This window comes from Emys orbicularis, chromosome 6 (assembly GCF_028017835.1).
Source record: "Emys orbicularis isolate rEmyOrb1 chromosome 6, rEmyOrb1.hap1, whole genome shotgun sequence".
Lineage (NCBI taxonomy): Eukaryota > Metazoa > Chordata > Testudines > Emydidae > Emys > Emys orbicularis.
The window spans coordinates 57790180-57803177 of record NC_088688.1 but is presented as its reverse complement, the minus strand read 5'-3'; positions in this window follow the sequence as shown (position 1 = coordinate 57803177).

Genomic DNA, 12998 nt, shown 5'->3' with positions numbered 1-12998 from the left:
AAGGTTTTTACTAGGGCTAGCAGTAAAGGTTGCAAATACTCTAGGTGCAGAGACTTAAACAGTTACAGTTCAAAGTGAGCAGCAGCAGTTCTTGTTTGGGTCCGACAGTCCAGCTGAGAGTCGGGGCTCTTCAGTGCCTGGGCACCCTCTCCAGTCCAGTCTCTATTCAAGCAAATAAACATTTGTTGGTTTCCAAACCAGGCTCAGTCAGTGTCTCCCACTGGGGACCCTTACTACCGGTTCCCTGCCCAGCCACTGCTGATCCCCCCTAAACCCACAAAGCTGCACCTATCTGGGATGTCTGGCAGTCACTGCCTGTTCCACATGTGGCTCTGTTTACTGTTCCTGGGGCTTCTCTCTCCAGCTCTCTGCTGCCATGTAGCTCCACCACTGCCAGACAGAGTCTGGCCGCTTCGTGGTTCAGAAGTCAGGCCTTTCCCCTTACCTGTCCAGGGAAAGGGGAAGGAGAAGTGCAGTGGGCAGAGGGTTATGGGAAACGTAGTCCCTGCGTAGCCAGGAGGAAGGGGATGTACAGTGGAGAGGGAGCTGAAGGAATTGTAATCCCCTGCTTTGCAGATCCATCACTTAGCAACCTCTAGCATTTCTGTCAATGTCTCTTGTAGCTGCCCCTCCTCTTTACTTTCGTCTAGCTCTTAAACACATTGGCAGTAGGAGTAACTGAAAATCCTAAAAATAGCTGCTACCCCCACCATTTTCAATCACCAGATTGCCCTATACAACTATGACCCTGAACTGTTCTGTGTCTTCCCCCTTGTCTCAGCACCAGGTTCCAGTACAAAGTCAGTTAATCCTATCACACCCACTTCTGTTCCTCCTCAACCATTTTGGTTTCAGTGTGGGTGGAAAGGTTTGCTTACACTGCTGAGCACTCTATATTTCTGCACGCTATGTTGAAGTCTCTCTGCTGAACAAACAGTGAGTGCTGAGTGCCAGGGCTTTAGCTCTCCATATTTGTTTCAGCAGCACTCAGGAGCAGGATTGTGCTCTATATCAATTTTGTTAAATCCTCTTTTTTAGGGAGTCAGAAATCAGTAGCAAAGGCAACAGTCCACTGTTGTTGTTTTTATTATTAAGACTCACAGTTATTGAAACATAGCTTATACATATCTTAAACCCTTTCCTCAAGTCAAGATGAATTGTGTTATTAGCTGAATCCAGCAAGCTGAAGTAAACTATTGTCTAGCACTCATTTCAGGTTGCATTAGGATGCCTATGGCAATTACACCTCTACCCTGATATAACGCGACCCGATATAACACAAATTCGGATATAACGCGGTAAAGCAGTGCTCGGGGGGGGGGGGGGGCTGCGCACACCGGCGGATCAAAGCAAGTTCAATATAATGCGGTTTTACCTATAACGTGGTAAGATTTTTTGGCTCCCAAGGACAGCGTTATATCGAGGTAGAGGTGTATCTTTAAAAAAGTAACCGCAAACCTTATATAAAGCTACTTTCTTCCTAAAAATGCCTTCCTAGGATATGCTATTTACAGGGTGGAAATCCTATTTGGCTTTAACAGCATATGCAGCATTATAAATCTTCCCCTTTTCTGTATGTCTTGATACAGAGAAATAGGAAGAATGATATGAGTGCTTTCTGATGAATCAGATAAAAGGAGGGGAGAGAAAAATACATTCCACGAAACCATTTAAAACTATTTTGCAACAGATGTTTCGATATCTGAACATCTTTCCAACTGAATTCCGATAACGAATCTGGTCTTCCTTTACTGCTTGTTGGGAAAGGGCATAGAGTGAGTGGCGGAAAGACCAGCGAGTACGCGCACACACACATCCACATGCAGCCTAGGAAACAGAAAGATTCCTGCCAGTTCAGACCAACAGCTTTGGTCTGAAAAGGGGGCCAAATATTGAAAGAGGACCTGTGAGGAAGAGACAAGAGCTGACAGTTGAAAAAGGGAAAGCAGCAGCAGTGGGAGAGAATGAAGGAGTCAGCTCTTAGAGGCAGTGAGAAGGAGAAAAGACCCTGGAGCTAAGTCCTGCCTCACCAGGAAAAGCACAGAAACAGGCTTTCTCAGTGATGTTGCACAATATATTCTGGCTCTGAAATGCCTTCAGTACAGTTTTTGCAGCTTAGTCACCCTCTGAGATCATCCAGATTTTATAATTCAGCCTTTCTTCCTGTCCTTATGTAAGGCGTTCTAGCAAATCTTCAAAGAAACATAGATGCTGAGAAGGAAAAGCAATTGTCCTATTTTTTCCATGGGAATTTTTTGTTTTCTTCTTACTCATTCCACAGACCCTGGGGCAGGGATTGTGGCCCTTCAACTAACGTCAGGGGCTCTAAACTATGCTGGCTCAGTGGCTGTGGAGCACCAAGTGTGGAAGGGATAGATTTGCTCCCCTTCTCTGTCACCTGACCCTCCTCTTCCCCTCTCAGTCTCCCCTCCACCCTAGCAGCCTGACCTCCCCCCACGCCCGCAGCCCATAAGCCCCTACACCTACCCCCTCCAAATTTGAGTGAATGGTGTGGCAACCTGGAATGCAGGATTGCATTGCCACTCAGGTTTGGCCCAGCCAAAAAGTGGTCAGGCCATAGCATGGGTGCTCCCCCAGCTCCACGGCCTATGTACTGGCTTGCAATGGTCCCCAAGAGGCTATTGCACTCATAGGAATTTCCATCCAAAGAAGTATACCAAGTATATCACCGCTGTAATAGCTCTTTGGGGACTAAAACTATGCTGAGGATAGGGGAGATACAAAACCAGCCCCAGGATCAAGAAGATACAAATGGTTCTTTTGAGGTACCCTCCCTCGTCAGCTACTCCCAATGTCCACTGAGGGCAAGTGAAGTTTCACCCCTCTGTATTGAATCCTCAAGGCTCTCATGTCACCTAGACACATATTCATTCTTGCCTCCTTTTAATTGATTGTGAATTCCTTTCTAAATGCCTTTTGGCCTTTAGTTACACATTGGAGTTGCCCCCAAATCAAAACTAACATGGGGTACAAATCCAAACAAGGGTTGTGGAGCTTGTGCACCTTGTGCTTCCTTGCTATGAATATTCAAGAAAATAGTTTATTAGCAGGAATCTTGACTGAAACTGCAAATTTTAAACAAATATTGGGGGATGTTCATGGAAAGCAAATTTTAAATTAATTTCCTTGGACATAGTACCAGAAACTTGACTGTGGCCCTGACTCTGCAGTCTATCATTATCCATCAAAGCATGTATTTTAAAGTTTAAGCACATGCTTAAGCCACATAGACCATAACTTTAAGCATGTGCTTAAGTGCTTTGCTTAGTAGGGATAGCTGTAAACTTGTGTTAAGCTGCTTTTCTAAATTGAGGGTCTCTATCAAATCAGGGAATGGAAACAATCACACAACTTGAATTTTATTTTTTTAAGACTTAATAGGAATGAGCTTCACACTAGAATTATTCTAAGTAATTATTCAGCAAGGACTAGATCAGAGGTCGGCAACGTTTGGCACGCGGCTTGCCAGGGTAAGCACCCTGGCGGGCCGGGCCAGTTTATTTACCTGCTGACGCGGCAGGTTCGGCCGATCGCGGCCCCCACTGGCCGCGGTTCGCCGTCCCGGGCCAATGGGGGCGGTGAGAAGCGGCGCGGGCGAGGGATGTGCTGGCCGCGGCTTCCTGCCGCCCCCATTGGCCCGGGACGGCGAACCGCGGCCAGTGGGGGCCGCGATCGGCCGAACCTGCCGCGTCAGCAGGTAAATAAACTGGCCCGGCCCGCCAGGGTACTTACCCTGGCGTGCCGCGTGCCAAACGTTGCCGACCCCTGGACTAGATCACAAAGGGATTTAGGCACCTAACTGCCACTTTAGGCATCTAAGTTCAAAATTTAGATCCTCAAAGTCTCCTCTAAGCTGCTACCTGTCTCTGTAGGTGCCTAAAGTCCAGAGGCTCATACATTTCCACTGGTATAGTCCCCTAGGAACCTAAATTTCAGCCAGTGGGTACATGCAAAACCACCTAAATCCTGATGCCTGGAGTTTAGCTCACTCCTAAACTCTGGTGGGATTCACAAACTGTATATACTCGATCATAAGCCGGTTCATTTATAAGCCGACCCCCTCAAGATGGATAAGTAAAAATGGAAATTTTTTATGACCCATTCATAAGCCGACTCTATAATTCAGGGGTTGGCAAACTGGCGCCCGGGCCATCAGGATAAGCCGCTGGCGGGCCGAGACGGTTTGTTTACCTCGAGCATCTGCAAGCACGGAGGTAAACCTAAGTAAACAAAGTGTCCCAGCCCGCCAGAGGTTTACCCTGACAGGCCGGGTCAGCAACTGGTGGGGATATTGGGGGGGAGGGGAAAGAGAGAAGCTGGGGGTCAGGGGAGTAACCCCTGTGACCACCCCCCACATGACCCCACCCTAGTCCAGGGCCCCCACACTCTCCCCATCCCATCCCTTCCCACCTTAGCTGGGGCGGGCCAGGGGAGGATGTCTCTGGCCTGGCCGGAGCTGCTCTGGCAGACCGGGTAGCACGGCCGTAGCCTGCTCTGGGGGGTGGGGCCGAGCGGCACAGCTGCAGCCTGCCAGCCCCGGAACTGCAGCTGCTTCAGAGGCTGGGGGGAGAGCAGCGTGGCCAGAAGCAGAGAGACTCTGGCCCCGCCTCTTCCCTTCTGGCTCTGCTGACTGTCCCACCTCTCCCTCTCTATACCCCTTCATAAGCCGACCCCCTTCTCTGATACTTCCCTTTTTTACTAAAAAAATTCGGCTTATGAACAAGTATATGCAGTAGGTGTTCCCTCACCTATCTCACCTGCAGAACCCAATCTGGTAGAAAGCCTACAGGACCAGGCCTCACAAAAAAGACAGCTGGAGGAAGCAATTCCCTCCACCAATAACTTGTGTCCTGGTGCTTAGACAACTCACCCAGAATGTGGAAGACATAGGCACAAATCCCTGCTCCATCTGCTGTGCTGCACAAATTTGAACTCAGCTCTCCCATTTCCCAATAAATATCCCAACCACTGGATATTCTGGGGCAGGACTCTTTCAATTTCTCCTATAGCAGCTCTTCTGCTTTGTATGATATATTTGTATGATATACTTAATAGACATAGGCGACAGAGAGATTACAGCCTAGTGATTAGGGCACTCACTTGGGATTTGGGAGACTCAAATCCTTGTTCCTCCTCGTTTTTTTGTGAGAAAGGACTGACCTGGTCTAGGCATCTAATTCCAGGCGAGAGTTCACAGTCATATATCCCACAGAGAAAGAGGTGCTTCCCATGAGGGGCCTACCTGCCTTTGAGGGACAGGGCTTAGTCTCCTCAGCATTTCCTATTGGGTAACTTAGGCTGCTCTCAATTCAGTGTGCTGGCCTTTGTTAATCCTATTCTTAGGTACTTAAATCTCCCCATGCATTGTATAGGAAATCTGGTTGCCTAACTCAAGGTGCTGGATTCCAGTAGGTGACAGGATGCCTAAAAGGTAGGTGTTGCAATGCTGCGTCTAAGTCCCTTTGTGGGTCTAGCCTCAAATATTTTAGGATAAGAAATACATAGAAAAATATCCAAATTTGCTTGCAGATAATTTGCAAACAGGAAAAAAAAGGTTTAATTCATCAAATAAATTATTTGTTATGAATTATTTACTCAGGTCTAGTAATCTTCTAAACACAAACAGACGAACATATTTTTTGCATATGTTGTCTCATTAACAAATAACATTTTCCAGGGATACATAGCTGCTGAGAGATGAAGTACTCTGAGGAACTTCTGGCTTTTTCAGTCCATTGAGGCTTTAGGAGCCATTTTTGAGAACTCCTTGATTCTTTACGCTGCTGATGAAACATATTTATGTTATCCAACCCAATCCCAACATCTCTCTCTCTCTTGTAAAACTTTTCTCTTCTTTCTACCAGAACACTATTAGAACTTGAGCAAACAGTATGGTCCAAATTGTTTCAGAATGAAACCCTGTAGAACTCTACACATGAGCATGTGAGCAATTTCCCAATGCTACTATATACAGAGCTATATCATAGTTATATAGACCATATTACCATTGTATCTGAGTGCCTTATAATCGTTAATGGATTTATCCTCACAACAGCTGTATGAGGTAGGGAAGTGCTATTATCCCCATTTTACTGTTGGGAAACAGAGAAACTGAAGCCCAGATCCTCAAAGGTATTTAGGCATCTAATTCCCATTGATTTGGGTGTGAGTGACTTGCTTATGGTCACAGTAGAAACCTATGGCAGAACATGGACCTGGACCCAGGTCTCCTAAATCCTAGGCTAGCATCCTTACCATTGGACTGTCCTTCTCAGAGACCTCTCAGAAAAGAAGTAATGGGACTGCTCAATAGCAACTTATGAATTACTGGTGTCAAAACCATATTGTGGTCAATGGTCATAAAGACTGACAGCAGTTCTTCAGCCATCTCCAAAGGTGATAATCAGTCAACATACTCAGTGCAGTCTCCATTCTAAAATAAAACTGAACAGGGTCAAAGAGACCTATGGTCTCAAGACACTCCTGGAATGCTCTACCTGTAACATTCTAAATCGGGGTCGGCAACCTGCGGCATGCGTGCCAAAGGCAGCACGGGAGCTGATTTTTAATGGCACTCTGCTGCCAGCTGGGGTCCTGGCCTCCGGCCCCACTCAGCCTGCTGCCTGCTTGGATGAATGGAACCCCAGGCCAGCAGCAGGCTGAGCAGGGCTGGCGGCCGGGACCCCGGCTGGCAGGGGCCGGCAGACAGAACCCCAGACCAGCAGCGGGCTGAGCCACTCAGCCCGCTGTCGGTCTGGGGTTCGTCCGCCGGCCTCTGCCAGCCGGGGTCCCGGCCGCCAGCCCCACTCAGCCCGCTGCCAGTCTGGGGTTCCGTCCGCGGGCCCCTGTAAATGTAAAATGTATTACTGGCACGCGAAACCTTAAATTAATGACGACTTGGCACACCACTTCTCAAAGGTTGCCGACCCCTATTCTAAACAATCTTCCCAAAAAAGAGGAAATTAAAGAAAGGGAGGCGGCGCTTCAGGAGGTGGTTTAACGAGCAAGGGTTGCTAATGATTGCTTCTTTATAGAAGCTAGAACCTTGCCATTCTGCAGGGAAATGTTGACTCCAATAATGACCACAGTGCTTCTTTTCCGGCTTGCGTCAACAAAGAAGGGCATATATCTAATGCACATATCATAGTCCACACTTCCCCCAGTACCTCCACAACTCAGTGAGCAACAACTGGCTGAAACTCAAGCAGAGGAAATTCTACTACAATGACAATCATCTTGGTTTGAATTCAGGCTTTCATATATACAACATTTGAAAATTCCCTACAGTGAGAAACACGTGTCCCTGTTACACAATGCAAATAAGCCACATTAACCAGATTGCTGTCCACCAAAACTGTTCTACTGATTAGAATTTTAAGAATCCTGTGGCGGAAGAGAAGAAATCTTTCTTTGCCCTTTGCACAGCCATGGTAGAAATATCAAAAACCCAATATGCTACAATCAGTCAGATTTTGAATGTGATTTATATCAGTAGCATTCTGGGCCCTACATGATGTGGGCCCTGCCTACCTTAGGCCTTACCTACACAAAAAGGGTTTGCTGATACAACTATACTGGCATAGCTATACCGGCAAACCCTCCTAGAGTAGGTGAAGCTTATATTGGCAAAAGAGTTCTTTTGCCAATATACCTTACAGCAGTTCCCCAAAGAAAATATGCTATATTGACAAAAATACTTTTTTTTTTGCTGGTATAACTGTGTCTGCACTAGGACTTTTGCTGGCATAGCTATGTCAGTTAGGAGTGTGATTTTTTTCACAAGCCCAAACAATATAACTATGCTGGGAAAACTTTTTAAGTATATAACAGGCCTTAGAAACTCAATGGGACTTAGCCTCCTAAATCATAGGCGCTTCAGAAAATTTGACCCACTGTCAAGTAACTTAAATCCAGATTAAGTGTTTTTTTTTTTAAAGGATGGGTGGGGTGGAAGCTATTCTATCTTAATAGAAATGTTTTCATGGTGACTGAACAGGTGTTAAAAAAATTAAAAACAGAAACATCTGTCAGGTGGCCAGGGAATGGGCATTGTGGAGAGAGATCACACTAAACAAGTAGGTGAATGGGGGAGTATTGTAGTGGGAGTTATGTGGAGAAAGATATGGGACTCTGGTTGCAAAGGACCAGAGGGAATGATTGTGGCAGGTTTAGAGGACAAGTGTGTAGGAAGAAGACTGGTAGATACTAAGGCAGGCAGTGCACCATATTTACCACAAGATGGCATAGAACATAAAAATTTTCAGGAGCCCAGAAGAAATTAGCATAACATCTCAAGGACAAAACAGATTAGAATTTACATGAAGACCAAATATTAATGACTTATTGATTTATTTATATGTTTAGGCATGCACACACACAATGCCACTAAGCAAAGCTGTTGGTCTGAACTTTATTTCATATATATATATGCTGAAATGAATTAGATTCAGTAATGACTTTCAGCATTCATTAGTCTGTTTAGTGTTACATATTTAAATTATATATAATGTTCACAATGGTAAGGTAATAGATGGGGGTGGATGCAAGTCTGTATAGAAGCTGGTAGGGAGGGTGAATGGAAGGGTGGGAAGGTGAGTGGCATCTTGGATGAGAAACAGGTAGAAGGGCTTAATGAGTGGCAAAGCAGCCCAGAAGGGTGTGAGTGTGGATGAAGCAGAATGGGAAGAAGAGGGGATGGGTAGCTAGTGTGTTGGGGAAAGGCTAAATAGCTGGCAAGCAGAGTGAATAGGTGGAAACCTGGGAAGGGAACTGGATGGGTGAGTGGCAAACTGGGTGTGTGGTATCCTTGGTGGCAAGCAGGACTGGATGAGAGGCAATAGAGAACTAGAGAAGGTGCTAGGTCAGTAGTTAAACATTTGTATTGGTGACCCCTTTCACACAGCAAGCCTTTGAGTGTGAGCCCCCCTTATAAATTAAAAACACATTTATTACAGTATTGCCAGTTCCAAGCATTCAAAAATCATAGGGGTAGGCCTCAAAGAATCATGAGAGTTTTCTTAAATAATACATGTTGAGCTCATTTTGTCTTCAGATTTCTGAGCCTTTAGGGTGCACTTGGATCACATTTTCAAACTTTTCTCCACTACCCTGAGGGCCAGAAAAGTACCTTTTAACAATGAAAGATGAGATTCTTACCTAATCACATGAATCCAAGACCTGGATCTTTAAGACAAATATCTCATATCCTGGGACTCAGAATCAGGCCTGGCGTAATCAATATCCACTTGCACAGGGCCCATCTCAGGATGGAGGGGGGGAAGAGGGCAGGGGAGCCTGACCATCAGATATGGATGGGTGGTATTGTGACAGGCTAAACCTGAGGGGTTCTCATGACCTGGCGCATGGGGTTGCAGCGCCACTCAGGGTTGACCTGGCCGCTCCTTGCCTATCACAATGGAGGAGTGGCCTGCCAAATTTGAGTGAATGGAGTGGTGTTGCAACCTGGCAATGCCACTCACTCAAATTTGACCCACGCTGTCTGAGTGCAGGGCAGGTGATGGGAGTAAGTGGAGCCGCTGGTCTGCCAGGATAGGGAAGAGCATCCCTAATCCAGGACAGAAGTGGAGCACTGAGCCAGGGGGCATCGATGAATAGCCAGGAAGGTCCCAGGAGTGGTGGGTAAGGGGCTTGGGGCAAGGTATTGGAGGGGGGGCTATGGGTTGAGTGGGGAGTGAGTTGTAGAGGGCTGCAGGGAGATTGGGAGGGTGTCGGGGGGGGAGTGGGAGATGTTGGAGACTGTGACTAGAGTAGCTGAGTTGTTGGGGGCTGTGGTGAGTGGGAGTTATGTCAGGGCTGCTGGGACATGTGGGGGAGCTGTCAGGATAAGTGGGAGCTGATGCAGGGTTGTTGGGGTATATGTGAAGTGGTAGGGACATTTAGGTATCTGTGTGTGAGGTGCGGTATGTATGGGGCAGGAGTACTTTGCTGAGCTGCCCCTGTTCATGTTGCACAGGGCTAGCAGAAGCTGGAGCAGAACTAGAGCGGGGTCGCAGTGCCACTCAGATTTGGATCAGCCACCTTTCTGTCATGACGAATGGGCTGGTGGGCCAAATCTGAGTGAAAATAGGAGAGAGCCCAAATTCCTTAGTGCACAGGGCTCCAAAATTCTTTTAATCTGGCACTGCTGGCAATAAAAGTAGCAGACTTGCAATTGTGCCTGCCATCACCAGTGGGAGCAGATGCAGCCACTCTCAAGCCACACTTTATAATCTTCAGGGAGTTGGTGTGAGAGCCTGGAAGAGGCAGAGGGTGGAGTCAGGGTACTGAGAGCAGGGGCGGCTCTAGGCACCAGCAAAACAAGCAGGTGCTTGGGGCGGCAAATGACCAGGGGCAGCATAATGCTGGGGCCCCAGCTCCAACCTGAGGCAGTGTCCTGGGCTGGATCCTGACCGTCCTGTTGTTCTCTGACCAGGTGCCGCCGGGGCTGTGCGGCGGGGCAGGGAGAGCCGGCTCAGTGGGGAGCGTGTCTCTGCCGCTCTCCCATGGGCAGCGGCCAGCCCCCGTCAGGCAGGAGCCGGTAGTGTGGCCCTGCCCCGGTCACGGAGCGCAGGGGGTGGAGGCGGAACATGGCGGCCAGGCAAGCCGCTCCTCCAGCGCCGGCTGCGGGCTCCTCCTCGGCTTGTCCCCGCCTCCACCTCCTTCTCCCCCCTGCGCCGCCTCCTGCCCGGGGAGGGGAGTGCCAGCCCGGGCTGAGCTGAGCTCGTGCCGCTGTGCAGGCTGAGCCCGCGGCCAGTGTGCCCAGTGAGTAAATGAGTACACTAGTAGGAAATTGTTTTATTTCACTAACTACAAATTCTGTTTTCATTTTTTTTTAAATTTTAAACAGTCAAAAACAAAACAAAACAAAAAAAATTGTAAAGTGCAAACTTGTAAAAGACAAAAAGAAGGGGGGGGGGCGGCCACATTTTTTTTTTGCTTGGGGCGGCAAAAAACCTAGAGCTGGCCCTGACTGAGAGCAGAGGGAATGGGGGAGAAACAGGTGGAAAGGTTGCTGGGTAGAGAAGATGAGGGAGGAGCCTCACTGGTCCAGGCTTGGAAGCCTAAGACGACTGCTGTGCGTGGGGCAAGGAACAGAGCCGCTTTCTATAGTGCTGAGATGTAGGTGGCAGGGGCTAATGGAGTTTCAGGGATGGAATGTTGCATGGACCAGGCCTCTTGTGGCTCAATCCAGACCAGAAGTAACTGGAGTATATGGATATGTATCTACTGCAATCCATGGTGTGACTGTAGTTTGGGCAGACATACCTGCACTAGTACAGCTAAAAATAGCAGTGTAGATGTACCAGTGCAGGTTTCAGCACGGTCTGTGTAAGCATGCCGGGGACCCTCGGTACCTACTCACATTACTAGCATGCGCTGAAACCCACACTGACACATATACACTGCTATTTTTAACCATGCTAGCACGGGTAAACCTTCAGTCACACCTCAGATTGCAGTGGAGACATACCCTATGTTCCATTTCCAGCTCAGCTTGGAAATAAGCCTTGTTTGGGACTGGCCCTGAAAACTGGCCCACTTCAGGTTAACCAGGACATCTGGGCCCTACAATTATTTTTAAAAATTGAAAGAGGAATTTTTTTGTTAAATTTACCCTGAAGTGTTGAAACCCAAAAAAACAACAGTGTAGTGCATGGAAATCTGAAAGGTTTAGAGACTATGGGCCTGATCCTGAATTCCTTGGTCCCTTTGGATGGTCCACTAACTTCAATGGGCTCAGTCTCAGGCTGCGTCTCCCAAGAGATGCAACAGAGCAGGAGCAGCCTGGAAGACCTGAATTCTCTCTTTGGCTACCCACAGGTTCCTCCCCAGCCCAAAATAGCCCCATAGCACTTAGCTCTCCTGCCCCCAGCATGCCCCCCGCATGCAGCGGGTGGCGGGGTGGAGGAGGAAGGGAGCAGTTTAGGGCTGCACTTGAAGTTGGTGGTACTTGGTGTCACTCCAGCATCTAACAGGACATTTGATCCTGCTCAAATGACCCAAGCAGAGAGCCCTAATATAAATACAAAACACATCAATAGTGAAGGAAAATACATTCAAAAATAAAATAATAGTGCAGCAAGTGCTATGTAGTCAAAACAATACTGTGGGCTGGATCATTCCCTTCCCATGTAGGAAAAAAAACATGAGAAGAACTTCTGTAGGAGGAAATCTCCATAAACGTCGTTCCATTGGACAAGCAGGAGTTTTCCCCATGTGTGAGCCACAGGGCCTGCTCTCAAACCTGGCAGATCCCAGAGGATCCGCAGGAGATTAGTGCCATGGGGCACGGCTACATGGACTACTCCTGGCCATGGTTGCCCCCAGAATCCCTGGAGGGACACCACAGAAAAGACAATACAGCCCCAGTTGTATTAACTTTTCTGCCTGATCTTTGTGGGAGGGGGCATCAAAGTGAGAGTATACATGGCCCAAACAGTTTTCAGCTACTGTCCCAGAGCAGACTCTGAGGACTTAAGGTGGGAACAGACCCATTGAAGCAGATGACCATCTCCCTTCCACATGGGAGAGGGAAGATCTGCACATGGAAGAGACTCTCTGCACACATATATGGGAGTAGGACAACAAAACCACCAGGAAAGGGATGAAATACTATTGCAAAGTGTTTGTGTACGTTCCCCCTATTTACCACAAGATGGTGCAGAAACATAAAACGTATTAAGAGATTGGAAGGAAATAGCACAAAGTCTCCCAAACTAAACAGCATGAGAATTTCCACCAGCTGTCGACCAAAGGAAAATGTGAAAGATTTACTTAAGAAAATAATATAGGCACAATGCTACAAAGCAAAGCTGTTTCTCTGAACTTTATTTTAGATACATAATTCACAGAATCAGAGCAATATAACTTAACACATATTAATCTGTTTAATATTAATCATTTAAATTATATATCATGCTGAAATGCTTATTTCAATAAACAAGGGACTAGAAAAAAGAAATGTAGCCTTTAATTTA